Source organism: Dermochelys coriacea, chromosome 1, assembly GCF_009764565.3.
Source record: "Dermochelys coriacea isolate rDerCor1 chromosome 1, rDerCor1.pri.v4, whole genome shotgun sequence".
In the NCBI taxonomy this organism is placed as follows: Eukaryota; Metazoa; Chordata; order Testudines; family Dermochelyidae; genus Dermochelys; species Dermochelys coriacea.
In genome coordinates this window covers 35,446,752-35,472,188 of record NC_050068.2, presented here as the reverse complement: position 1 = coordinate 35,472,188, position 25,437 = coordinate 35,446,752, and the positions used below count along the sequence as shown (strand labels likewise).

Sequence of the window (25,437 nt, the reverse complement as noted above, 5' to 3'; positions counted from 1 at the left end):
ATAAAACCAGCCCCAGCGCAAAGAATGTTTGTTTACCTTGGTGGTGAGTGGTAGCAAGTGTTCTTAGGTAGGTTAACACTCCTAGGACCTGGAGATAGTGTGGTGGCTACAAGTGGACAGATTTTCAAATGAGCTCAGCTTCCATTTAGGCACTTTTGATGGCGTAGGGCTTATGTCGGTGTAATTAGGGCAAAGCAGCGTCTGTGTAGACACCACTTAGTGGGTTACAGATTGTTGTAATGAGCCATAAATCCAGTCTCTTTATTAAGGCCATTATTTTTAGTGTCTAGCGAAGTTAAGAATATAAATTCCCAGACTCATCTTTTGAAAGCGTTGTGCAGGTTCCCTTTGAGGATGAGGACTGATAGGTCAGATATGGAGTGATCACTTTGGGAAAAGCGCTCACCCATGGGTAATATGGCATTCTTGTTTTACCATTTTTCTGTGTGAGTTCATTCGATAGCACAGTGATTGTCTCATTTCACCCACATAGTTGTTATTGGGGCATTTAGTGCACTGAGTGAGGTACAGCACATGTTGTGACAGGCATGTATAGGACCAATGGATCCTGAAAGGTGTGTTGTGGTTAGCACTGCAGGAGTGTTTATGAGCCACTTCCCCTTGAATAGTCCCTTAGAATATCTCTTAAACTAAGGCTTTGTCTGCACTGTGCAGCTTTTAGCGACACGGCTATGTCGCTACAGTTGTGCCACTAAAAGGCACGCAGTGTAACTGCTCTTTGTTGGCAGGAGAGAGCTCTCATGCTGACAAAAATATGCCACCCCCAATGAGCGGCAGTAGCTTTGTTGGCAGGAGAGTGCTCCTGCCAACCAAGTGCTATTCTCACCAATGCTTTTCATCAGTAAAACTTTTGTTGTTCGGGGGTGTGTGTTTGTTTTTTTTAACACCCCTAAACGACAAAAGTTTTGCTGATGAAGTTCCAGTGTAGATAAATCCTAAACTAAACAATCTGTTCCATCTTGTATTTAGCTGTGACACTCTTGAGTACCTTTCCCAGACCTGAAGAAGAGTTCTGTAGCTCGAAAGCTTAACTCTTTCATCAACAGAAGTGGGTCCAATAACAGGTATTACCTCACCCACCTTGTCTCTAATATCCTGGGATCACATGGCTACAACGCTGCAAACATAATAATGATAGTAGGAGCTTTATATTAGCTGACATATTTGCAAGTATGCACTTACAAATGTGTTTGCTATTGCTCTTTTTTTTGGAAGGGGGAGGGATAGCTCAGTGGTTTGAGTATTGCCCTGCTAAACCCAGGGTAACAAGTTCAATCCTTGAGGGGGCCATTTAGGATGTGGGGCAAAATTGGGGATTGGTCCTGCTTTGAGCAGGGGGTTGGAGTAGATGATCTCCTGAGGTCCCTTCCAACCGTGGTATTCTATGATTCCATATTTAAGAAATAAAGAAAAGGTTCAAACATTTCCAGCTACACACACTTCCAGCTACACATACACATACACAGGAAAATCCTGGAGGGTTGCCAACCCTACTCTTGACCCAAGCTCCTTAGAATCATAGAAATGTAGGGATGGAAGGGACATTGATAGATCATCTAATTCAGTCCCCTGCAGTGAGGCAGGAGTAAGTATTATCTAGACCCTCTCTGATAGGTGTTTAACCTGTTTTTATAAACCTCTAGTGATTAAGATTCCACAACCGCCCTAGGTAATCTGTTGCATTGCTTAACTACCTAGACAGGAAGTTTTTCCTAATGTCTAACCTAAATCTCCCTTGCTGCAATTTACCCCCCGCCCTACTTTTTGTCCTTTCCTTAGTGTTAAGGAGAACAATTTATCACCCTCCTCTATGACAACATTTTACATACCTGAAGACTGTCATGTCCCTCCTCAGTGCTCTCTTCTCACATCTACCACTTCCCTTTTATCTACTAGGATTGTTGCCCTGTCAAAGAAGGATATTAGGTTTATTTGACGTTAGAGTTGCAATGTTTGTTATATCAATTAAACTTCTATCAGATATTATGTACAAAGCACAAATTTCAGTATCCAATATATCTTTTAAACATATCAGAAGGGAAAATAGTATAAATGATAAGGTGAGGTGTAATTTAAACTGCAGCTGTTCTGATTTCATATAACATTCTTTTAAAATGTGGTTTATGGATAAGGAGAGGTTATCTTCCTGACATTTGCTTGTTGTTGGGGACAGAAGTGAAAACCTCCTGGAATTTTTCCGCTGTGAACCACTGTGAACATTTATAACATAACCAACTTCAAAAATATAGAGGTATTATTATAATTTCAAGCTTCCTGGCTATAACATACTTGTGGCTATATTGTAATATTCAATACAAGTGCAAACAAGTTCATAACAACTTAATATAAAAAAAAAGCTATAATAATTTTTCATCAATATTGAGGTTTGTCCACCATTCGTAACTTGCTATAAGACAGGTTTGCCAGACCTCAAATTGTTCCTGTAGCTCTTTTCTGGACCCTTTCCAATTTCTAATCATCCTTTTTAAAGTGTGGACATCAAAACTGGAAGCAGTACTCTAGTAATTCCTCATAGGCTAGCTGGGAAGGGGGATACCAATATTTCATGTTGTAACATGAAGCCATTAAAAAGGTAACGAGTCACTGAGTTGGGTGATGGTTCTGTTTTGTGGGCTGAGCCCATTTTCTCTGCCAGTTTGGGCCTTCAGAACCCTGCCTTGTTGAACCAAATACACTAATCTGCTGCAACACAGACACAGAGTCTAACGCGCGTCCCCAAAACTGCAGACTTAACTGAAAACGGCTTAGCTCCTATCTCAAGTGCTCCTATCTCTAGCACCCAGACACTCAGCTCCCAATGGGATCAAAACTCCAAATAAATCTGTTTTGCTCTGAATAAAGCTTATATAGGGTAAACACATAAATTATCCACCCTCTATAACACTGATAGATACGCACAGCTGTTTTCTCCTAAAGGTATTAATTACTTACTCTGGGTTAATTAATAAGCAAAAGTGATTTATTAAGTATAAAAAGTAGGATTTCATAGAATCATAGAATATCAGGGTTGGAAGGGACCTCAGGAGGTCATCTAGTTCAACCCCCTGCTCAAAGCAGGACCAATCCCCAACTAAATCATCCCAGCCAGGGCTTTGTCAAGCCTGACTTTAAAAACTTCTAAGGAAGGAGATTCCACCACCTCCTAGGTAACGCATTCCAGTGTTTCACCACCCTCCTAGTGAAAGTTTTTCCTAATATCCAACCTAAACCTCCCCCACTGCAACTTGAGACCATTGCTCCTCGTTCTGTCATCTGCTGCCACTGAGAATAGTCTGATCCATCCTCTTTGGAACCCCTTTTCAGGTAGTTGAAAGCAGCTATCAAATCCCCCCTCGTTTTTCTCTTCTGCAGACTAAACAATCTCAGTTCCTTCAGCCTCTCCTCCTAAGCCATGTTTTCCAGTCCCCTAATCATTTTTGTTGCCTTCCGCTGGACATTTTCCAATTTTTCCACATCCTTCTTATGGTGTGGGGTCCAAAACTGGACACAGTACTCCAGATGAAGCCCCAGCAATGTCGAATAGAGGGGAACGATCACGTCCCTCGATCTGCTGGCAATGCCCCTACTTATACATCCCAAAATGCCGTTGGCCTTCTTGGCAACAACGGCACAATGTTGAATCATATCCAGCTTCTCGTCCACTGTGCATGGGATTCTTCCCTCCTAACTGCAGGACTCTGCACTTGTTCTTGTTGAACCACATCAGATTTCTTTTGGCCCAATCCTCAAATTTGTCTAGGTCCTTCTGTATCCTATCTCTACCCTCCAGGGTATCTACCTTGCCTCCCAGTTTAGTGTCATCTGCAAACTTGCTGAGGGTGCAATCCACACCATCCTCCAGATCATTAATGAAGATATTGAACAAAACCAGCCTGAGGACTGACCCTTGGGGCACTCCACTTGATACCGGCTGCCAACCAGACATGGAGCCATTGATCACTACCCGTTGAGCCTGACAATCTAGCCAGCTTTCTATCCACCTTATAATCCATTCATCCAGCCCATACTTCTTTAACTTACTGGCAAGAATACTGTGGGAGACTGTGTCAAAAGCTTTGCTAAAGTCAAGGAACAACACATCCACTGCTTTCCCCTCATCCACAGAGCCAGTTATCTCATCATAGAAGGCAATTAGATTAGTCAGGCATGACTTGCCCTTGGTGAATCCATGCTGACTGTTCCTGATCACTTTCCTCTCCCCTAAATGCTTCAGAATTGATTCCTTGAGGACCTTCTCCATGATTTTTCCAGCGACTGAGGTGAGGCTGACTTGCCTGTAGTTCCCAGGATCCTCCTTCTTCCCTTTTTTAAAGATGGGCACTACATTAGCCTTTTTCCAGTCGTCCAGGACCTCCCCCAGTCGCCATGCGTTTTCAAAGATAATGGCCAATGGCTCTGCAATCACATCCGCCAACTCCTTTAGCACTCTTGGATGCAGTGCATCCGGCCCCATGGACTTGTGCTCATCCAGCTTTTCTAAATAGTCCCAAACCACTTCTTTCTCCACAGAGGGCTGGTCACCTCCTTCCCATGCTGTGCTGCCCAGTGCAGTACTCTGGGAGCTGACCTTGTCTGTGAAGACAGAGGCAAAAAAAGCATTGAGTACATTAGCTTTTTCCACATTCTCTTCACTATGTTGCCTCCCTCATTCAGTAAGGGGCCCACACTTTCCTTGACTTTCTTCTTGTTGCTAACATACCTGAAGAAACCCTTCTTGTTACTCTTAACATCTCTTGCTAGCTGCAACTCCAGGTGTGATTTGGCCTTCCTGATTTCACTCCTGCATGCCCGAGCAATATTTTTATATTCTTCCCTCGTCTTTTGTCCAATCTTCCACTTCTTGTAAGCTTCTTTTTTGTGTTTAAGATCAGCAAGGATTTCACTGTTAAGCCAAGCTGGTCGCCTGCCATATTTACTATTCTTTCTGCACCTCGGGATGGTTTGTCCCTGTAACCTCAATAAGGATTCTTTAAAATACATCCAGGTCTCCTGGACTCCTTTCCCCCTCATCTCCCAGGGGATCCTGCCCATCAGTTCCCTGAGGTTGTCAAAGTCTGCTTTTCTGAAGTCCAGGGTTTGTATTCTGCTGCTCTCGTTTCTTCCTTGTGTCAGTATCCTGAACTTGACTATCTCATGGTCACTGCCTTCCAGGTTCCCATCCACTTTTGCTTCCCCTACTAATTCTTCCTGGTTTGTGAGTAGCAGGTCAAGAAGAGCTCTGCCCCCAGTTGGTTCCTCCAGCACTTGCACAGGAAATTGTCCCCTATACTTTCCTGAAACTTCCTGGATTATCTGTGCATTGCTATATTGCTCTCCCAGCAGATATCAGGGTAGATTTGAGTGGTTCCAAATAGTAACAGACAGAACAAAGTAAGCTACCAAGAAAAATAAAATAAAAATAAAAATAAAAACACTCAAGTCTAAGCCTAATACAGTTAAGAAACTGAATAAAGGTAAATCTTACCCTCAGAGATGTTCCAATAAGCTTCTTTCACAGACTAGACTCCTTTCTAGTCTGGGCCCAATCCTTTCCCCTGGTACTGTCCTTGTTCCAGCTCAGGTGGTAGTTAAGGGATTTCTCATGACTGCGGCCTCCTTTGTTCTGTTCCATCCCATGATATAGCTTTGGCACCCCTCCCACCCCTCCTTCTAAATTGAAAAGCACCAGGTTTAAGATGGATTCCAGTACCCGGTGACATGGTCACATGTTCTGTGAGACTCCAAGCCTTCATTCTTCCTGGCCTGACTTACAGGAAGGCTTGCAAGTAAACAGAGCCATTTATAACCAATTGTCTTAATTGATGGGAGCCATCAAGATTCCAAACCACTATTAATGGCCACACTTTGCATAATTAGAATAGGACCTCAGAGTTATATTTCATATTTCTAGTTTCAGATACAAGAATGATACAATTATACAAATAGGACGGGGGCGGGCAAACTTTTTGGCCTGAGGGCCACATCGGGGTATGGAAATTATATGGCGGTCCATGAATGCTCATGAAATTGGGGGTTGGGGTGCAGGTGTGGGGGGGTGAGGGCTCCAGCTGGGGGTGTGGGCTCTGATGTGCAGAAGGGTGGGACTGAGGGGTTCGGAGGGTAGGAGGGGTTTAGAGTGTGGCCAATGGGAGCGGTGGGGGCAGTGTGCAGATCCCCCTGTCTGCCCCTATGCGTAGGAGCTGGAGGAGGCACATGCTGCTTCTTCTGGGAGCCATGCGGAGCCATAGCACATGTGGAGTGGGGCAAGCCCTGGACCCCACTCCCTGGCAGGAAATTGAGGGCCAAATTAAAATGTGTGGAGGGCCAGATGCAGCCCCCGGCCCATACTTTGCCCACCCCTGAAATAGGATGACCACACTCAGTAGATTATAAGCTTTGTAATGATACTTTAAAAGAGACCTTTTGCACGAAGCATATTCCTGTTACATTATATTCATGCTCATTAGCATATTTTCATAAAACCATATGGAGTGCAACATCACAAAGATAAACAGTAAAAGAAGTTTATTGACATAGCCCTGGCTGGGATGATTTAGTTGGGGTTGGTCCTGCTTTGAGTAGGGGGTTGGACTAGATGACCTTCTGAAGTCTCTTCCAACCCTAATCTTCTATGATTCTATGACTACAAAAGATAGATTTTAAGTGATTATAGGTGATAGGGAAAACAGCTATGATATTTGAAATCCAGACTTTGCTTACTTTTTAAATTATCCTTGTACTGTTCCTTAAGTTTAGATAGCTGTTTCAAAATGATTTAAAGACTTTATGGTGACTCATTTATTTTTTGAAAAGTATTATTTATATAAAAAGTAGCATTAATACATATCCTTCACACACATACATACTGTATACCTGGTAGAGATATCTGTGTAATAAATTAAGCCATATGCTAAATTGTGGGATCATGTATAAGGATATTTACAGGGGTTAGACTGCAAGTACTATCTTAGAAATATCTCAAGAAGAATATGTAATGTGATCCCTGGCATGCAGCCTGGGACCGTGGGATCTCTGTGACCCCTTAACTCTCCAGGTAGATTTTAAAATAGATTTTAAGATAGATCTTAAGATTTTAAGATAAATTTTTAGTGATGGACAAAACGCCAAAGTTAGTTACCAAAATAAAATAAAATATAAACACACAGTCTAAACTCTCAATCCTATTAGACTGGGCAACATCTAGATTAAGCGTTTTTTCTCACCCCACTGGATATTGCAGTTCATAGTACACAGGCTTTACCCTTGAAACCTGGGCCAGTCGCCTCTGTTGGAGTCTTCAGTATTCTCTGAGTGTCCTTGTTGCTAGTTGCAGTGTAGGTGGGGGAAAGAGAAAGGCTAACATGGGCCCCCTGTGTTTGGTTTTATACCCTCAGTCTCATATGCTTGGAGAACACAAGTCCAGGCATGTCAGGTGGGCATTGCTGAGTCCCCAGGCAAGGTTGAGCAATTCCCTGGTGTGGCCTTATGCAGGTGGTTCACTGAGTTGTAGCTTCCTTGCTGGACAATGACTGTTAATGGTTGTTTGCCACTCGCCCAGGTGTTAACTACTTTCCTTGGCATTATCTCTGGAGAGCTAGTATCTGGGCGCTTCCCAAACCCATACCATATTTTAGTGACAATCATAAAACACATTCTCATATCTTCATATTGTGACAGGGTTGGGCCAGATGGCTACAGGAGAGTAATAGAAGGCAGATATATTAGCCCCAAGCTAAGTAGGTTCCTTTTCCCTGGGTAAAGTAACAGGGAACAATCAGGAACCTTCTGGAGACAAGACAGAGGCTGATTAGAACACCTGCAGCCAATCAAGAAGCTGCTAGAATCAATTAAGGCAGGCTAATCAGGGCACCTGGGTTTAAAAAAGGAGCTCACTGCAGTTTGTGGTGCACGTAAGGAGCTTGGAGTAAGAGGTACTAGGAGCTGAGAGTGAGAACGCATACTGTTGGAAGACTGAGGAGTACAAGCATTATCAGACACCAGGAGGAAGGTCCTATGGTGAGAATAAAGAAGGGGTTGGGAGGATGCCATGGGGAAGTAGCCCAGATTGTTGTAGTTGTCGCACAGCTGTTCCAGGAGGCACTCTAGACAGCTGCATTCCACAGGGCCTTGGGCTGGAACCCGGAGTAGAGGGTGGGCCCGGGTTCCCCCCAAACCTCCCAACTCCTGGTCAGCCACAGGAGGAGTTGACCTGGACTGTGGATTCCTGAAAATGGCCAAACTGAGGGCTGCCATGAAGCTCCAAGGCAAGCAAATCCACCAATAAGTGCAATACCCACCAAAGTAGAGGAGGAACTTTGTCATAATATGCATTAATGATATACATATTTTGATAGAAAAATGACTTTTGGCAGATCATAACCTTTCCCCTGATACCTCACACAGCCTACTTTATATGCAATATCACAAATTACATTTAAAATGAGGCATATGGGGGTTCCAGAACGTCACCCCAGACCCAATGTATAGAATGTCACACACCCCTTCCCATGAACTACCATTTTTGGCATAATGCAAGTAGCAAATTGTTCAAAACTGTACATGAGAGAGGGGCTTACCAACCTGTGGTATTTTGATTTTCCATCATTGTCCATATAATTCTCTCCTGTTACTTAAATGCAAATGTTACCAATTGAAAACAAAACGATCCAGTCCTTTCAACAATCCAAGTGCAGCATTTCCATTCTGTTTGTTGACTACATGCTGTGTAAAAATAGTATTTTCTATTTTTTCTTCTCAATGTTTCTGCTCTTTGGTTTAATTTTTTCCCTTTGTTTTTATGTGAAGGGACAGGAGCGTTATTTATACAGTGCCTAAAATTGAGCTTTGCACTTAGACACAAATAGAAAACACACTATCTCCACATTTTACTTGATTGCTTGGTTGTTTTTTTGTTTGTTTGTGTTGTGGTAGCACGTAGTAACCACAATCATGGACCAGGATTCCATTGTGCTGAGCATTGTACAAACAGAGAACAAAAAATTGTCCCTGCCTCAAAGGCTGTACAATCTATAGCTTGCAGTCTAAAACTTTTGACAGTATTCATAGTTAGGGCCCTATCAAATTAATGGCCATGAAAAACGCATCACGGACTGTGAAAACTGGTCTCCCCCCATGAAATCTGGTCTCTTGTGTGCTTTTACGCCATACTATTTCACAGGGGAGACCAGCATTTCTCAAACTGGGGGTCCTGACAGGGACATCCCTAACTGTTCTGAGGCCTTATGCAGCCCGTGGGGGGTTCCAGGCCTCTGCGGGGGAGGAGCGGGGGAGCCGGGCTCCAGGCCTCCATGGGGGGCAGGGGGAACCACCCCCCCCAGCACTCACCAGTGGCACGGCTGGGGCCAAGTTACTGCACTCCTGCTGCCGGTGACTTTTTTATCTCACTAATAGCTGTGCTTCAGAGAACTTTAACCATGCTGTGGAGACATCCCAGCATTTTTAATACTTCTTCCCCAGACAGAGCAATAACAGGGTCACTTGGCTTTCCTGTTCTCAGTGACAGAGCTGAAGAAAAGTATAACAAGCCAATGATAAAACGTTCCTTCCTCCGGACCCACCCCCTCTTCTCTTAATCTAAAGCTGCAGAAGATGTTTGGAAATTATTTTATTGAGTCAAGCATTCATCAACCACTTCGACTCCTATGGTCCAATCTATCCTCTTATGATTCCAAGGAAATCAGTACCATAGACAAATGCCCATCTTCCTCTAAGTGACTGAAAGCTTTTGTATGGGTTAATGATTTATACTCACCATGGTTGGAAACACTAAAAGATGAGTTTCAATTTACTGTCTTGTTACAAGAACACATTATTCAAATGCAGCTCAGCTGGATTTTCAGGATTTTTCCCCCTCCTCACTCCTTCTCCAATAGCTAATTATTACAGATAAATGTTATCTCCACCTCCTCTTTTCTCATGTTAATACAGGATCTGTTGTGCTGCTTGTGACACCACAATCCACTCCTGTGAATAGTTATGATGTCAAGAGCAAAGAAATATTTTCCTTAGTATGATCCTCCTCCCTTCCTCATGCAAAAAAGGAGAAATATTTAACCAGCCCTTTTAAGTCACCATTCTCCTGCTCTCTCCTATTCTGCCTGATTGAGCCTGATTCCTAGTTACACTAAGTCCATTTTATACCTCTCTGGCAGCATGGAGGTATCTTTAGGGGGTGGAAAGAGCCCCTTTAGAATACCCACTCACTGGAGGGTCTCCTGTATAAGTGTAGAGCAAGCATTAGGGCTCTATGCTGACCCTGCTCCCACTCCCTGACAGAGCTTAACTTAGAGCAACCTAAGACTGCTGTATCTTATGCTGGGGCCTGGGCTGGCTCCTGAATAGCTAAAACATATGGCTTTGTCCTCTCCCCACCTACTTTTGCTTCAAGCACAGGAACTGAAAATCAGCCCTGTTGTGGTCCTTTTTAGGTCAGGAGGGCAAATCAATGAGGAAACTGCTGGTCTTGGATTGGCTGACACGGTCCCTCAAATTGTACCTCCTAAACTAGGCCTTGTGAGTTGTAATGTAATTGCTGACATAAACACTCCATATACATTGTACATTTCCTTTTGGCTACTGTGATTGCCTTTTCTCTTGTACAACATGCTTAATCTCCACTGATGCAGAGTGCAGAAGTCCTGAAATCACTCATGAAACTGGATCCTGTGCGAGGTACAGGTTGCATTAGTGATATGTCGTTGGCTTGGTGTTCCAGCCGGGATACCAATCTGCCCACAGATAACCCAACATGTTTCTTACCTATTGTTGCTCTTTTTTTTTAAGTTGTAACACTATAATTGAAGTACAATATTGTAAATGTTGCAGATCTAAGAGCAGAAACTCATATAGTTGTGTAGCACCTAGCTCATTTTGGGTGTTATCACAGTATAAATTATTTAGTAATAACATAAATGAATAAGAGAACCTGTAGTGATTTGCACAAATCAAGGGCTCCTGCTTTTTGTCCTGACTTGTTAATGCTTAGACATTTTGTTTCCATTACCCTTTAAATAGCAAAGGCAACTCCAATTAAAGCTGGGAGGCAGCCTGTCTGATGTGAACACGTTTGACTGGGTCACATCCTACAGTCTGTGAGTATTATTATAGATGTGTGATATTACCCTTCTCCTTTCCTCTGAATCTTCAGAGGGCAATGTCTGACAATGTCAATAACACTGGATCCCCAGTCACAGGGAGAAACCATCTATGCTAGGATTTCTAATCAGAGTTTTATTATATATTGGTGTTTCACAGTCAGATGCCTATTGGGAAGCTAGGAATTTTTGCTTCTGGGATGGTTGACTCTTTTTATTATTTAATTCAATTAATTAATTAATGTTATTATCCTATATGATACAGAGGAGTGAATGTCTGTAGAGTTCTTAGCCACTATTTAGTCAGATCTTCATTTTTATACCACTGTTTCTCTTGGGCAATGCACTGTACAACCAATATTCTAAACCTTCAAGGGGGATGACCGGCCCATCAGACTGTTTGGGCAACCCCAAAGATTTGCTACAATGAAATTACTCCACTGCTGGTCTTACATATCTTGGTTTTGACATAGAATGAAACACAGCCCAGCCTAATGACCTACCCCAGGGCCTTATGAACCATGTAAGACCCAGAACAATGGCTTAAGTGGAATTTAAATGATGCATAGAGCCTTGTGCAGGTTCTCTGCCCAGGGGTGGATTTCACCCATATTTAGGGGAAATAAGATAATTTGTTTATTAATATTTCATTGCTTTCTATTAAGCTTTCCTGAGGATTCTTCTCTTTCTTTTATAAACGTGTCTCATTAACGTTTTGTCTAGGACCATACCTTTCACCCATGTATAGTTCTACAAGCTGCAACTAGGACCCTGTATAATGCAAATGGAAGGGTCCTTGGGACACTACATATGTTTGTGTTCATACAACGATAATAGAAATTCAATAACCTTATGGCTAAAGGAAGTCAAATTGGTAAAGCCATATATTAATATTCCATAGTGTGGTTTTTTTTTTAGGAGTTGAGGTTTGGATTTCAGAAATGGTAACCGAGAATAAATATATCTGAAATGAGAATTAAATTTATTTTTCAACAGAGCCAAAACAAGCATTTCAGATATTCCTGACATTTTATCCTCCCCCTCTTCCTCCTCCTGCATTTGTGCGGAACTGAATAAACTCACTCATCTTTATGAGAGCACAGAACAAACAGCGGGCACTTTGTCTTTATGGAAGAGGATAGATAGGTTTGAAATGTAATCTTAGGTGAAAGAACAAAAGTAAATATCATTTGGATCATGGTGCGGTTAATTGGCTAGCATGTTTTCTTTCTCCTGGTGCTCTTAATGCATTTCATATTCCAGCTAGTCCATTTGTTACATACTAAGGGCTGGATTCTGTCCCTCCTTTTCACATTGGATAGCAACTTGTTCCACATTGATTTCAATGATGGTACTACTATTCAGGCATCTGAATCTGGCCCTATATTATTTCTATATCGTAGTTCCTTTTCTCTCTTTATTTCTTTTAGATGAGTTTATAATGTAGAGGCTAAATCCTGTTTGCCTTTTCATATATTCAAAGATGTTAAATCCAGAAGGGATCATCATGATCAATTAGTCTGACCTCCTGTATAACAATGATCATAAAATTTAACCAAGAGATACTACATTCCCATAACATATTCACATGAGTACTCCTATTGACTCGGATGGATTCTGTGCATGAGGAAGGCAAGCCCGAGTCTGATAATGCGATATATCAGCATTTGCATTTAAAGCCTCATTATTCAGAGGTTGAATTGATACTTGGTTTAAATTTCCATTCTGTCTCAAGATGGACCAAAAGGATCTTGTCATGGGAACAGAATTTCATTTCTAAATGTTTAAAAATTCATCCCCAAATTAAAAAGCTGCAAAGAATCCTTCTCAAGCAACCATTTCCAACAAATCATAAATTAAAAAGTCTAAACACCAAAATGCTTCAGCCTTCAGCATGTTTTAAAGGGCATTTTTAAATAATGAACAATTGTTTATAACCTGTCAGTAATTCTCCAATAAGTCTAATTCTCCAGTAAGTATGGGATCAGTCAGAGAGAGTCAGAACATGGATTTTTAACCTTGAGGTCTTTCTCTCAGGATGTGGTATGAGCAACATGTTCACACAAAATCAGGCATCAAGGGGTGTAGAAGAATGAAAAGGCTGGTAAGAAACAGGTTTTCCTTCTCTTCCCCAGGCCTGTTGGCGTTCCCCTGCAAAACCGGGGCAATTTTGGGTGCATATTGAATTAACTATTTCTGTTTGGGACAGGATGGGAAGGGATGACATGAGCACCACTAAAGTCCAATGTCTTTATGTGAAGGGACTCTCATTAGTTTAAACCCCATGTTTGATCTATTATACTATTATAATAATTTGATGAGGAATGTCTAATAGATTATAAATGAACTATGTTTTAAATATTCCACTGTTACAGAGAAATAAGAATTTAAAATATTGTACTGTTTCTGTGGGACCTTCAATAGTTTGTTCTCTGTTTTTGCAAAGACAGCCAATGGAGAAAGCATGAGTGTGGGCAAAGGCTGGTTCTGGGTCCTTGACAGAGCAGATTCCTGGGTTCCATCCATGACTACAACTCCCCTCTGCGGGACTTTCTGCCCCCACTGTCCCTGCGCTTGGGTATGGTGGAAGATAGGGGAAAGGAATGACTAGATTCCCCTACTCCCAGAGGTGTGTTGTGCCAGGAAAAATGAAAAGAACAACCAATAAATGGTTGGTTTCAGAGTAGCAGCTCTGCTAGTCTGTATTCGCAAAAAGAAAAGGAGTACTCCTTTTCTTTTAACCAATAAATGTTTATTTCAGCTCCATTGAATACCCCAGGGGAAAAATATCAAGGTTTGGCAAATGTTAAAGGGAATACTTGATAATGGAAGAAATGGAACGTGAAACTTTGTAGAAGTCTTTATAAATAAGGAAGAGGTTACAAAGAAGAAAATATTACACTATAAAAATACTGTACTTGGAGAACAAGATGGACTCTGAGCAGACTTATGGCTGTGTTTACAGTTTACACAGCTATGTGCCATAATCTCTTAGAAGAATGCTAAACATAAAATTAAAAAGGGCTTCAAGTTTCCTTTATTATCTCAGTGAGGCATTGCTTCCATTTTTCACTCAGCTTATGAAGGCTTCAAATCCACACACTGGGCAGCATTCTGTTCTTTGTCTTGAACATCGTGTTTCTGGCATCCGTTCCTGGGAATATGGGGATAAAATTGCTCAGAATGTTTGTAAACCAAAATGAGAGAAACATCTGAGAGGTTTGCTGGTTGAGTTCAGCAGCGGCAGAGGCTCTGGCAATACTTCCTGTTTGGGGTGATGGGAATGACTACAGAGAGCTCTGAGCGCATGGGAACAATGCTGACAAATCCATAAACAGTGTTTAAAAATAAGTTATTTTCTTGCTCTGTTTCCAGTTTTCCCCATGGTGTCAAATACTCATATAAAGGTTCATTGAGCATGATATACACAACAGAATATCATTCTAGAACAGCAGGCAGTGTTAACAAGATCATACTAGCTGCCTGCCACACTTGCACCATACAGTTAATCCAAATCTTTTGGTAGAATATTTTGTAAAACTAAAAACATTATTCAGCTCCTTCTTTGAGCATTGAGATATTGACTTTTGCCTAGGGCCAGACTTTGCAGAGTGAAATATCACTCGAGAGGACTAGGGGTATCACAGTTTGACCCCTTACTGGTAACCTAAGCCAGATAACACTTTGAGCCTAATTCTACCATCCTTACTTATGTCGGGCCAAATTATAAGACCTTTACTCATCATGAGTACTCCCGTACTACTTGAGTAGTCCCACTGATTTCAATCCACTTGATCTGAACGGAACTAGTCAAGGAGTAAGGTACTAATAGTGAATAAGGGTATTAGAACATGAGTAGTGCATTACTCCATTGGTTAGTGGGACTGTTTAAGGAATAAGGTGTCATTCTGCACGAGTCTCCTATTTGTAGTACTGGGGCATCAACAGATGTGTAAGCAGGTGGCTTGGCCCATGAGCTGTAGAGCATGGGGCTAAGCCAGCCCTATTACAGGACGAGCCAGAGTTGAATCAGGTGTTTCCAGGACAAAAAGAGCAGGAAGTTGCAGTAAAGAGAACATGCCCAAGCACTTACAGCTAGGGCTGTAAATGCTGCAGGGACCAAGAAGGTACCTGCAGGGCCCTGAGTTAGCAGGGGGGAAAAAAGCTGAAGAAGGAGGAGAGAGTGCAAGAAAGCTCTCCAGGTAGGGTGGTCTGAGAGAGACCCTGTCCAAGCAGGGGAGGAATTGTACAGGCTAGCTGGGATTGAGGTTTGTGTTATTTTGGGTTAATCAGGAGATAGACAGTGAACAGCCTGGAACCTAGAGGGTTAGTATGTATCCAAGGACTAAATAAGTGGGACCCCTTCTGAGGACTGTTTGAACCCCTTTTGAACTGTGAGTTTTTAAAGGACCCCAAAAAGGGGGAAACAGAAGCAGGGTATTGTTGAGTGATTTCTGGCAATGAGGAGCGCTGTTTGTAGTAGTGCAGTTGGGAGGGTGCTGTGATCCCCTCTCATGTCAAGGAGGGAACTGAAGGCCCAGTGGAGTGGAGACTAGCTGCATCATGAAGCCTGAGAGAAGTGGAGACTTATTTTTCTTTAGGGGCTGTTTTGAGTACCTGGAGGGAATCTGGGGAACATTCTGTGACCTGTTGAATTTGTGCATGATTTTATAAAGAATGATTTGTGTAAGACGTGTTGTAGCTGGGCACATTAGAGGGGAAAGAAAGAGAGAGAAAAGGGGCCTGCCTTTGAGAGAGGCTGGCAGGGTCTTGGTTTTTTTTTCTTTTGAAATGGGTGGAAGTATGGGGAGCAAATTCCTTCCTCCAGCATCTCTATGTATTCTGACCTTGATGTCTCCCCCCATGATTATTTGGGCAGTAATATCTGCAGCATCAACAGAGCAAAAGGGCCTTGTTGGGTTAAGGGGTCAGAGTCTTGCCCAGAATGTGAACTGATGGTTGTAATGTCACAAACGTTTAGCTATACCCCACCTCTGATTGGGAAGGGATTTTTAGGCCTCTATAATGAGCCCTTGTTCTGCCCAGCTGACAGCTCCCTTTCAGAATCGTCAGCCATTGGGCAACATGGGTACAAACTACTTTCTTGAGTTTTGCAATACGCGTTACTTTGTACATTGTTACATTTATGTTCATACAGTTATTTTACCTAGCATCTTAGATTGAATTCAGTTGGTGTACTTTGCTGTGCTGAATTCTCCAGCCCTCCCTTCTTCCCCCGCACCCTCCCCCCTGCTTCTTTTTTTTCCCCCCAGAGCTGTCTACATTTCATTTCATCTCAAAATCTGTGCTCCATCTGCATAGAGCCAATTCTGATCCAGCCCTCTCGATCCATCATACCAGGTAGTCAGTTTCTCCTCACAAGATGATGTTCCTACTTAAAAATGTGGTGGTGTTTTTAAAACATATGAAATGTTTTGTTTGTAGCCTTGAATTCTATTTTGGGTTTTTCCTGGCTTGTCACAATCATGATGTGTGTGATCTGTGTCTTTCTTTGTCCTTCTTCTGCCCTACTGTAGCATTGTACATGGAATTTCAGTTGAGTGAAATTGTGCTTTCACGTTAAAGCAGGATTCTATGCTGCACATTTGACAAGAAAATGAAATTAAGCAACCCAATATGTGTTAAAATATACCGGGATAGTCAATAAAAATGCAAAATTGTAGTTAACATTTAAAATAAATGTTACAGCTTTACAATTTTGTTTGCCTAAAACATTGTCCGAGTGCTTTTCTCTTGTACCAAAATGAGCAAAATAACACACTGTTAAAACAGCTGTACTGTAACATCATTCAGAATTTTCTAACTAGTCTAAGCCAGTCTTTGTATTGTAAACATAGCATGAAATACCTTCCTGTGGCAAAATGTATAGTCTAAAGGCTGGATTCTGCAAGCACTAATGTGAAAAAGTATTACCTGAAAAGTTTTAGGTTCTCTTTTTGTTAATAAATAATTGCATACAAAGGAATTTCTTGTAACTTGTTTAAATAGCCTCGTTACCCAAAAAGTTCTGTAAGTCTGTACAACATGTAGGAAGGCCTGTTCTCTGCTTCAAACTGCTTTATAGTCTAAACAGACAGATGGTATGGGGAAAAAGAACAAAACATACAAGCTAAGTGGTCAATCATGATGATTAGTCTGGATCGTGTTAATTTCAAATTATTAATATTAGACACATACATGAATTATTCCCAGCTGCCTTTCTGCCTAGCTATTGTTGATTTCTTTTGCTGATGTTCTATTAAATGCTACTATTTTTACTATCCCTCAGTTATCTAGCAGCATTCCCTACTGAATGTAATGGGATGCTCTGATCAAAATCTGTTGGTCTGATATGGCTCACCATTGCTCAGGGCCTGATCCTGTGAACACTTGCGTAAGTGAGGCTGCTTATATATAAAGTTACTTGTGTTACAAACTGTCGCAGTCACTCACTGGATTGTCACCCGTGGATCCAGTTGCTGTGTCCATGTGCTTCCAAGCTAATTGCTTGTGGGTAGTGTCTAGTCACTGTTTCTAGCTTGGGCCTTTAGGACACACTACTGGGCTCAGACCTCTTTTGTGATGCCCATTTTTGGGATATGAGGTGCTGCCACTTAGCTATCCTGGCTCCCAAAATCAGTGCTGGAGACCTCCTAAGCCCCCCAGTCACTTGCATGTTTCCCCAGAACTCTACATGGGGTATGGGTGCTCTGGGCTTGTAGTTGAACTCCTTTGGGGTCAACATGGCAGGAAAGCAAGGAGCACAGACTTAGCAAAGGAATTTCTTAACCACAGTGACTTTACTCTGGAAACACTTGAGAGTTAAACATCTTTTAAAAACAAGTCCTGAGAAGCATCCTCCCTATGTCTAACTGTAAGACTGACAGACCCAGGTCATCAACGGGTGGGATCGAACCTGGGATTTCTGGAGCTTAATGTATGAACATCTACTGTATGAGCTAAAAGCCACATGGCTCTTAGCTAAGGCTGTAGTGGACTCATTAATCTCTAAGTGGTCTTGGTGCCACTAAAGAAAGACAGAGCACCACACCCAGGAGATGTGTGGGTTACATACTTCCCGTAGAGGAGAAAGCGCATCCTGAGCTTCAGATTCTTCCCAGCTGAAATTCTGCATGAGACCCCACTTGTAACACCGACAGACCCCAGTCCTCAGCAGGTGGGATCGAATGTGGGGCCTCTGGATGTTAGTGTATGAGATAAAGGCCATATGGCTCTCAGCTAAGGCTGTTGAGCAGACTCATTAATCTCTCTGTAAATGCTCTTGGTGTCACTAGATGGAACAGAGCACCACACCCAGGAGGTGTGTGAGTTACATAATCTTACCCTTGCACTCTGTGAGTTTGTTGGTGTTTCAGGCTGGGGATGAGTCCTCTCCTACATGTGTTGATGGTCAGCCCCCTCTCTCCATTGCACAGAGCAGAACTTCACTCCTTAAAGGCAACTGAGTCTGAGTCATGTGCTCACACTCAGAAGCCCTTGCCCCATCCCTGTCATGTTTGCCCCTGTAGAAGAACTTGTTATTCCATGGCGGTGGGTCAGTAGTTGTCATCCAAGGTTGATAGCGCCTCCCCGCCCCAGTTTGCTCTTGACGGATCTCAGGGATTGATCGTCCTTCAGGGAGGCTCCAAACACCTTAGCTTGGCAGGGCTCGCTGTCTGGAATGCAGCACAATAGACTCACCTTGGGCAAGCCAGACTTGTGCAGACACACAGTACAACTGAATGCAAAATTTGATAGACATATCCCACTCTGTCACAGTATGCCTGAGTGTTTGCAGGATCAAACCATTGGGTTTTTAATCCTTAAATATATATATTTTTAAAATTAACAATTGTGTCTTCAGTTCTTTCTTTATGAAACTTGCATATCCTGGGACGATGTCCTGCAGGGACACATTAGTCCTGGCTGTGCCTAAAGGCTCGATCCTGCTCTATAGGAGGGTCTTCAGTTCATTTAACAGCTGAAACAATCGGTTCTAGTGAAACTTGATCTTGATTTTTATTGGCAGAGAATTATCTTAAACTGTTGATACTTTGTACCACAGAGGTCTGAAGTATCTTTTTGTTTTTTTTCATTCATTTAAAATGCTATATGGGCATATGGGTAATCAATGGGTATGATACTGCAAACATTTACAGTACTTGCATGAATAATCTTTCTGTAGCCTCTGATTCAGGAGGATTCTCCTGAATAGAGATTCTCTGAATGGGACCACTCCTTTCAATAAAGATCAGTTATGCAGAACTGAGACCAATGTCAATAATAGCTAGTAGCCAAAGCAGAGAATGAATTGTCAGATATAGCACAATGAAGTTGGAGATTAGTGTGCAAATGGGGCTGTTGCATGACTGGGAAAGCAGAAGGATCACATGTTAACCAAAAATATATTTAATTATATAAGATGCTGCAGTGTTGTAAACAATTCATTTTTAGCGCATCTGCAGTTGCTTGTTAGTTGTCACTACTGAAATGAAACTTCTGAGAAGTCAGATTTTGATCATTTTTGTTCATTGTTTTTAAACTCTTGGATGAAGTGTTCTCGGATCAATGGTAATTTATTAGGTGCAAGGCATGCCTGCCTAAAGAGAAATATTCCATGAATCATGGATACAAACATTGGAAATAAAAAGATGAATGGAGATTTTTTTCCCCCCTTATAATTTCATCAATCTTTGCATTTTCACTGTTGTGAAGCCCCATGTGTATTAATCCTTGTTTCATATACTACCTTAGCAGTCCTGCTCAGCACAGTAGCTATGCTGAAGCTGTTCACACGTATACTTGGGGCAGGGCCGGCTCTAGGATTTTTGCTGCAAGCAAAAAAAATCTTTGGCCGCCCCGTTTTTTTTTTTTCATGCCCTTCCGGCTCCCCCCCAACTCCGCCTCTTCCCCCGGGTGTGCTGCATTTCCACACCCCCATTGCTTCCTACGGCTCCCCCCCCACACACAACCCCCCGCCCTAGCTCACCTCCGCTCCGCCTGCTCCCCTGAACATGCCGCCGCTCTGCTTCTCCCCCACCTCAGGTGAGGGAGAGGCCGCGCGTTCAGGGGAGGAGGCGGAGCAGAGGTGAGTGAGGGTGTGTGTGTGTGTGTTTGTGTGTGTGTGTGTGGGGAGCGCAGGAAGTAATGGGGGGGCAGAGTAACCGCTCCCCGCCCCAGCTCGCCTCCACTCAACCACCAACACCTCCCCAGAGTGCTCTGCTTCTCCTTCCTCCCTCCCTCCCAGGCTTGTCTCGTGCGTGGCAAGACTGGGGGGGGGGAAAGCGGTGTGGTGGCAGTGTGCTCAGGGGAGCAGGCAGAGGGGAGGTGAGCTGAGGCAGTGGGGGCACATTTCTAGGGGTGGCATGGCTGGCGCCGGAATGCCGCCCCTAGAAATGTGTTGCCCCAAGCATCTGCTTGTTTTGCTGGTGTCTAGAGCCGGCCCTGACTTGAGGCACATTGATTTAAAGCTCCTTTAACAGCAATAAGACAGAGTAAATGTTGTGGGTTTGTTCAGCAATATCTCCATTTGGAGAGTTTATAATTAATTGTTATAATTATTGAGGTTCCGTTATTCTATAGATATGTTTTCTTAAATTAGAGAGTTGGGTGGAACTAAGAAGCTATATCAGATGAGTGACAAATTTTATATAGAATGTATTTAACCAAACAAGATTCAGCAGTATCCTGACTAGACCTTACACATATGCAAGCAGAGTAGCTAGTTATTCATGCATCAATGCTTACCTAACACACATCATCACAGGTAAAGAATTGGGCCAATTGGGCCATTTACTTAACTGGGGTCAGGATTTCATCCAGGGTATAAAATGAGATTTGAATTAGAATGTAGCTTCATCTGAATAATGTACTTTCTTGTAGCAGCTTGTTGAATAACTGAAGCACTGCACCGTAAGCCACAGGTCTGATTCTCCAGCCTTGCACTTGGGTAAAAGAGTGGAAAAATTCTAATGTGCTTGCATTTTATGCCCACTTCTCACTTGCTTTGCACAGGTGTATGTGACTACACTAGGTGCAAGGAGATACAGAAACCTACCCCATGACATGAACAGTATAATGCTGCTGTCATTCCAACCATAGGCTCTGAGTCTGGGGTGCTCACTCATCAGATGCATGTAGCTCACGAAAGCTTATGCTCAAATACATGTGTTAGTTTCTAAGGTGCCACAAGCACTCCTTTTCTTTTTGGGGATACAGACTAATATGGCTGCTACTCTGAAACCAAAGGAAGTATTTCTTCAAACAATGCACTGTCAACCTGTGGAACCCTTTGCCAGAGGATGTTGTGAAGGCCAAGACTATAACAGGGTTAAAAAAAGAACTAGATAAATTCCTGGAGGATAGATCCAGCAATGGCTATTAGCCAGGATGGTCAGGGATGGTGACCTTGGCCTCTGTTTGCCAGAAGCTGGAAATGGGCAACGGGATGGATCACTTGATGATTACCTGTTCGGTTCATTCCCTTTGGGGCACCTGGCATTGTCCATTGTCGGAAGACAGGATACTAGGCTAGATGGACCTTTGGTCTTCCCCAGTATGGCCATTCTTATGTGTAGTCTTGCTGTGGGCTGTTAAGCATTTGCCACGCTACACCTTGGAGATGGTTGTATTTCAATTGTGGATGAAGCAATTCCTGTGTCTTGATCTGTCAGTCTAGATACAGCCTTATTTCATATGTGAAAAAAACTTGTGAAGCCCTTTGAGATCATTTTTGGTTTAAAAAATGTTTTATAAATGAAAGATATTAGCTCTGAGTAATTTTGTTGTTTGTTCAGAGCACTAGACCTTTCAGGAGGTGCCATTCAAGTCTAACATTACACTGGAAGTTCCATCACTATCTAACAAATGAGTTAATTGTATCTGAAGTTGGTTTGTACCGATTTTATTTATTGGCTGGCAATGTTCTCTAATGCTTCTAATGGATAGTATTAATGAGGGATCTAAAAACATTTCCAGACTCTATTATTTCTGAGAATACAAGTCTCTCGGGTCAGATGTATTCAATTTAGAATACAATTTCCTTGTAAAACAAAATGCATAAGATGTGACTCGAATCATGTGTAAATCAATGAGGCAGTATATATTAGGAAGCAAGGGGAGCTAGCTGTTCCACTCTAGGGTAATTCATTTACCAATCTAAACCATGGAATGAACAAACATTGTTTCCAGTGTTCACATGGAAGAATAATTTTATGTAAAGCCTCTTAAAATGTCCTGAGAGGCAACATACATGGAGTGGAAGCTCTGTCATCCTTTGAACGTGAACTGCAGAGGGATGAGCTAGCCCCTTTAGAATAGTTGGGTTAGCTTAGTGCTGGAGCTCCTCACCTGGGCACTGATTCTGTAACTTACAACCTGCAGGTGGCCTGCTATTAGTCCAGAGGAGCTCTATGTAGGAGCAGCAATCCATGTTTCGATTGTGAATTGCAGGATTAGGGCCTTGGACTATGAAAGTCACACTCTCTCTTCTTTCCCATGTGGACTGTCAACCACAAACTGGCCCACTTATGGAGCATACCACTGAAATCATTGAAGTTGCCCCAAAGTTGGATGTAATGTAGTGCCATTCAGTTATGAATTGACGGGCATCATCTTATATTTTGTAATCTTAGTGAATTAATAATTTATTAATGGACTATTTCATAACATAGGCAAGCTATAGTATTAACATATTGCTGGAATTCAAGCAAATAGATGCTTGGCCAATGTACCAATGTAGAGTTTTAACAAACAATATTTTCTTTATTTTGGTATGAAATTGTTGGATAAATACAACATCACATGAGAACCTATGCTGTGTATTGGCATTAGGCCAGACTGCAGTCCTGATATCCTTATCGTAGCTCAAATCATAAATTGCTCTTTCTCACAACAAGACCTTGAATTCAAGTCCATTGGGACAACAGAATGCCTTTTCAGTGAAAGGCCCTGGCAGAACACTTAAGAAAACCTTAACAATTAAAACCCAGTGGGATTCGTATTATTTTAAAGTCTGCAATGTTTACCCACTGGAGAGGATATAGAAAAACAATATTGCAAAATAGCATTTGAACTTGAAGAGTTATATAATATAACTGGTATAAAATAGCTCCATACAGAGAAATGTAACCACTGTAGGTGCATTCAGGTTAAGATAGGTATAGCTATGGGTTAATCCTGTACCGCTGAATGCTAACCCAGCAATTGCTTCAGTCCTAGGATCTAGAGGGTGGAGCAACTTCTCATTTCTTGTGACACCTACATTCTGACTTTGGCTCTGCAGCAGACTTATAGTATGATGTTAGACAAGTCATGCACCTATAGTCTTAAAGAAAGACAATTAAGCCACAGCAGCATATATAAATCAGAATGGAACCAGGAGTAAGCCCCTTCTGAAAACATAGTCTCTTTTGTTCTGTGACCTTTGGCAAGTCACTTAAGTTTTCTGTGCCTTAGTTTTCCCATCTGTGAGATGAGTATAATACCCCCAATTGTAAATTTTTTTAAATAGATGTGGTCAGTTAATTTGACAGCACAAAAAACCCAGAAATAAAAACTTTAAAACATAATAGTCAAAATATTTTAGACATTTCTGGAAAGTTTGATTTAAAACAAAAGCCCTCAATCTAGTTTTTCTGACCAGTGCTGCTTTGCTCAGCTTTCAGATTAAAGGTACAGCATGTTTTCTATCCTGAATTTGTTAGATCAGATAACTTTTTTTTCCCTAAGGGCCTGATTCTCATGCCGAGTCCTTAGTAGCAGAGGTGGCAGAATGAAGTTTTCAATCCATAATTTTGGTTGAAGAAAGTTAATAGCTATCTGCATAAAAGCACATAATGGGATTGGAACCTGATATCCTTGAAATGAAAAGCAGATTCCTTAAACCAGGTTGTCAGAATCAGCCTCTAAGTTTGCATCTGCAAGTTTTGTGCAAGCAAGAGTCAGGCTCTATGGTCACAAATGGCTTCTGAAGGCACAAACTAAGGAGTTTGATGTTATGTGCCTGCATTTTATTTTTATTTTTGGGGAATGCTGCTGATTTGATGTGCAAAACTACAAGGACTGAGGCAGAATCTGTCTTTTGGCCCCATGACAATTTAGCCCTTGATCTGCTATGCTACCCAGTCTAGATTTCCAAGGTGTGGGGATTTTTAGGTATTTTAGCCATTGTTATATATTTTTCCTAGAGAGACAAGGTGGGTGAGGTAATATTTTTCTATTGGACCAACTTCTGTTAGTGAGCGAGACAAGTTTTTGAGCTACACAGAGCAATCTTTTGGGTTTGAGAAAAATGTACTCAGCGTCGCAGCTTAATACAAGATGGAACAGATTGTTTAGCATAAATAGTTAGTACGTATTCTAAGGAGCCATTCAAGGCGAAGTGGCCAGTTAACAGCCCTGTGGTCAAAGGCCAAAAGCAGGGGTTAGTGGGTTACAGATTGTTGTAATAAGCCATAAATCCAATGTCTTTATTAAGATCATGATTTTTAGTGTCTAGCAGAGTTATGAATTTAAGCTCCCAGGCTCATCTTTTGAAAAAGTTGTGCAAGTTTCCTCTGAGGATGAGGACTGATAGGTCAGCTATAGAGTGAGCGCTTTGTGAAAAGTATTCACCCACAGGTGATGGGGTGTTTTTGTCTTTTATCGTTTTCCTGTGTGAGCTCACTCGATAGCGGAGTGATTTATCGGTTTACCCACATAGTTGCTATTGGGGCATTTAGTGCACTGGATGAGGTATGCCACATCTTGTGATAAGCATGTGTAGGATCCAAGGATCTTGATGAGTGTGTTGTAGGGGGTGTTGATCAGTGTAGCAAGAGAGATATTTATGCGGGTTTACATCTGTTCTGGCAGGGTCTGGTACCGCTTTGAGTTGGTGTATCCTGGTCTGTGGGCCAGGAAAGATTTCTTTCAGGATGAGGTCCCCAACAAGTATGGGTGGTTGTTTGATGATACCCCATATGGGTCCAGTGTGGAGTGGTAGGTGACAACTTTCCTGAACCCCCTCTTCTGGTCTTCAAACAACCCCAACTTCTCCAAGCTCATCACCAGAAGCTTGAAATATAAGAAATTTAAATATGGACTTTACTCTCTTTTTGGGGCAGGAACAGTCCTTTTGCTCTGTCTGGGGTTGTGGTCCATGACTGGGGCCCCTATGTGTAGCCACAATAGACATTATATGGATTTAAGGGGTAGAATCCTGGCTCTGTTGAAGCCATTGGGAGGTTTTTTCCCATTGACTTTCATGGCACTAGATTTCACCCACAGACTTTCAGCTTCAGAACTCTCTTCCTTACACAGA

The 25,437-nt window shown here is 42.2% G+C and overlaps 1 protein-coding gene across 1 annotated transcript in view; it reads left to right on the top strand.

Annotated features, from left to right (window-relative positions):
• Nucleotides 1-25,437, top strand: part of GUCY1A2 (guanylate cyclase 1 soluble subunit alpha 2) — a 302,125-nt gene that overhangs the window by 42,251 nt on the left and 234,437 nt on the right. The gene's annotated exons all lie outside the window — the stretch shown is intronic.